We start from the raw sequence: 4,289 nt of genomic DNA, 5'->3' as shown, positions 1-4,289 counted from the left end.
TGGGCAACAAAAATGAAACTCCGTCTCAAAAAAAAAAAAATATATATACACACACACACACACACACACACACACACACACACATACACACACACATACTTTTTTTTCTCCTTCCTTCCAGGTGAGTTTGTTTTAAGAAGACATTTTTTCTCCTTTTTTCTTTCTCTTTCCTTCTCTCTTTCTAAGACTATTAGGTATATAATATTATGGCCATAACCCTTCCCTTCTCCTTCTGAACAACTCAGCCCTAAAGCCGTTAGGTGGGCCAGAGAAAGGCAGGCACCTATGCGGAGACGCAGCATGGTGTGAGGGGTCAGAGCCAGAGCTGGCTGAAGAGAACAGCAATGGTGACAGGTATAAGGTGGGGGGGGCATTGGGATGGTGCAGCCAGTGTAGAGTCAGAGCCCAAAGAGAGTCAGGTGTCTGCATGGGGGAGCAGCCTGACATGCTGGTTCAAGCCTCAGCAGACGGAATGGGGAGGGCACCCTTCTACGTGGGCAGCTTGGTGCACAGTTCTAGATCCCACACAGAGGACTGTGAGGACATCCACACAGAGGAAAGGCTCAGGGCCTGGTGTCAAGGCTCATGCAGGGTGAGGAGGGCACTCAGATGTGTGGCTGACACAGTGAGAGTAATCAGAGATCAAGCAGGGTAAAATGTGCTCACATGTAGGTAGCCCAGAGTGGTGGGTCAGAGCCAGGCAGGGTGAGGAGAGCATCCCCACGCCACAGAGGAGGTCCAGTGTTGAGTGCTGGAGCCCAAGTGAGGTGTGGAGAGCATCCATCTGTGAGGGCTGCCTAGAATGCAGTACTAGAGAGAAAGATGTCCATGGCAGTGTGGGCAAGCCAGCAGAAGGTGTTGGAGCTCAAATAGGATAAAGGGGGCATCTATGATAGAAGCAACCAGGTGTGAAGTGTCAGAGACTTAAGAGTGCAAAGAGGATGTCCATGTGGGAGAGGGGCAGCAGTAGTGATGAGAGATTGGTTACATACAGGGAGATTGATCAAATAATTTAAATATCTTAAAGCTGGTGAGACCCAGTTCCTCAATGTCAAGAAAGAAGCCCTACAGTATTGTTAGAATTGGAGGCATCTGTATGATGTCATGGATTTCAATAGATATAGAAGTTTAAATAGGAACGTGTAGGTATGTATATACTAACGTTCTCTAAATTTATCCCTGAAAAGGCGTGGGAGTGGTACTTTTCCCAAGGCAATGAGCACACCTGGTGCTCAGATCTTGGCTTCTAAGTACCACTTAGCACTAAAAGAAACCAGGGATCCTTGAAGAAATGGCCAATTCCAGGGTTGGGGCAGGGAAAGTACAAGATGAGCCTGGAACATCTTGCTGTAGCAGAAAAGTAAAGAAGCGTTCAAATAATGAAGATTTGTCAATAGGCCACAGAAGCCAGTTGGCCACTGACCAAATTAGAGACAGTCTGAGCATCAAAATAATGACAATAACAAGTAACAAAATGTGGTCCCTGGACCAGCAGCACTAACAGTACCACTTGGAAACTTGTTTGAAATGCACATTCTCAGGTCTCACTCCATACCTACAGAATCAGGAACTCTAGAGATGGGACCTGGCAGTCTTTGTTTTAACAAGCCCTCCAAAAGATTCTGATGCACACTCAAGTTTGAGAACCAGTGAATCAGGAAACTGAGTTCATATTGAAAACTAAATGACCTGAAAGTTTGAGGAGGAGCATAATATTTACATAATCTCAAAAGTACCACCTCAAAAATACTATAAAGAGAGTAACTCTACAATGAATTCTGGGATACACCACCTTAATCAAGTGATCAAAGTGAACATAAGCCATGAAACAAATTGAAATTGGGCACCATCTGATGTGATGATACAACCTCTGTGATATTTCTGCTACACAGATGCATAACCTGAATTTAATAATGAGAAGACATCAAATCCTAATCAAGGGTTATTCTACAAAATCGCTGGTGCATGATCTTTAAAAAATATCAAGGTCATGAAAATAAGGGAAAGAATGAATTGCTGTTCTTATTCTAATGATAGTAGACATATTAAAAGTGTTCAATACGGCCAGGTACTGTGTGGTTTGTGCCTGTAGTCCAAGCTACTCAGGAGACTGAGGTAGGAGGATCGCTTGATGCCAGGATTCTGAAGCTGCAGTATGCTATGATCACACCTGTGAACAGCCATTGCACTCCAGCCTGGGTGTCAGAGCAAGACTTCATCTCAGAAAAAAAAAAAAAAAAGTACTCAATACATATTTATTGAGTGAAATGGTTTATGTAGCTCTGGAATTTTGGTTTCGAGTCATTAGAATATTTCTGTAAGAAGGCAGGATCTACATCAAAAATCTAAACTTGGCCAGGCACGGTGGCTCTTGCACTTTGGGAGGCTGAGGCGGGCAGATCACAAGGTCAGGAGATTGAGACCATCCTGGCTAACACGGTGAAACCCCGTCTCTACTAAAAATATAAAAAAAACTAGCTGGGTGTGGTGGCGGGTGCCTGTAGTCCCAGCTGCTCAGGAGGCTAAGGCAGGAGAATGGCGTGAACCCGGGAGGCGGAGGTTTCAGTGAGCCGAGATCGCGCCACTGCACTCCAGGCTGGGCGACAGAGCGAGACTCCATCTAAAAAAAAAAAAAAAAAAAAAAAAAAAATCTAAACTTACGATTTTACCCTATTACTTTTGTAATGGTTTAAGTCAAAATAGTATGAGTCATTCTTTTGAAATGTACTCATTTTGAGAGACAGGGTCTTGTTCTGTTGCCCAGGCTGGAGTGCAGTGATATGAGCACAGCTCACAGCAGCCTCAACTTCCTGGGCTCAAGCTATCATCCCACCTCAGTCTCCATGTAGCTATGTAGCTGGGACCACAGATGCATGCCACCATGACCAGTTAATTTTTTATTTTTTGTAGTGTTGGGGTCTTGCCATGTTAGGCTGGTCTTGAACTCCTGGGCTCAAGTGATCCTTCCACCTTGGCCTCCCAAGTGCTGGGATTACAGGTGTGAGCCACTGCACCTGGCCTATTTTTTTTAAAAAACTGACAAAAATTTATATATATCTAATATGGTACTGTGTAATATATAATTATACATATCATTATACATTATATATATGGTACTGTGGATTTGTTTTGAAAGATGGATACACTGCAGAATGGCCAAATTGAGGGAATTAACATCACATACTCATCAGTTTCTGTGGTGAGAATACAAAATCTACTCTGATTTCCAAGGATACACTCTTAGCTATAGAAATCATATTGTACAATAGATTTCTTGAATTTATTTCTCCTAACTGAAATTTTGTGTCCTTTGGCCAGCATCTCCCACCCCCACACCCTCAACCAGCCCCTGGTAACCATCATTCTACTCCTGGTTCTATGAGCTCAACTTTTTTAGATTCCACATATAAGCAAGATCACGAAGTATTTGTCTTTCTGTGCCTGGCATATTTCACTTAACATAACGTCCATCAGTTCCATCCATGTTGTCACAAGTAACAGGATTTAATTTTTTATGGCTGAATAATATTCCACTGTGTACACAGACCACCTTTTCTTTATCCATTCATTTGCTGATAGACACTTAGGTTGATTCCATATCTTGGCTACTGTGAATGCTGCTGCAATGAACATGGGAGTGCAGATTCTCTCTTCAATATATTCATTTCGTTTTTTTCAGATATTAATATATACTTAGCAGTGGGATTGCTAGACGCTACAGGTAGTTCTATTTTCACCTTCTGAGGAACCTCTACTGTTTTCCGTAATGGCTGTGCTACTTTACATTCCCACCAACAGTGTGCAAGGGTCTCCTTTTCTGCATCTCCTTGCCAACGCTTCTTTCAACTTTTTGATAACAGCCATTCAACAGGTGTCAGGTATTATTATCTCATTGTGGTTTTAATTTGCATTTCCCTGATGATTAGTGATCTTGGACATTTCTTCACATACCTGTCAGCCACGTGTCTGTTTCCTTCTGAGACATGTCAATTGAGGTCAAGTCATTCCTTCTAACAGTAATTAGACAGCAAAGCCAAATTATATTAAGGCACTTCCCCATAACATTAAGCCATATCTTCAGCATTTGGAAGAATGTTTGTTTTCTGAGCCTTCATGCAGTAAATCCAAAGGGGAGTTTTGTTCACTGCTCTAACCTACTGCCTAGAACAATGCCTGGCACACAGCAGGAACTCACAGCTGTTGAATTATTAGGCAAAATATGCATAATATGTTTATTATCTTAGCAAAGGGGGGAAATCCTCAAGTCACAATATACGGAGAACAGAAAG

Source organism: Papio anubis, chromosome 8 (genome assembly GCF_008728515.1).
Source record: "Papio anubis isolate 15944 chromosome 8, Panubis1.0, whole genome shotgun sequence".
Taxonomy (NCBI): domain Eukaryota; kingdom Metazoa; phylum Chordata; class Mammalia; order Primates; family Cercopithecidae; genus Papio; species Papio anubis.
This window is presented reverse-complemented; position numbering follows the sequence as displayed.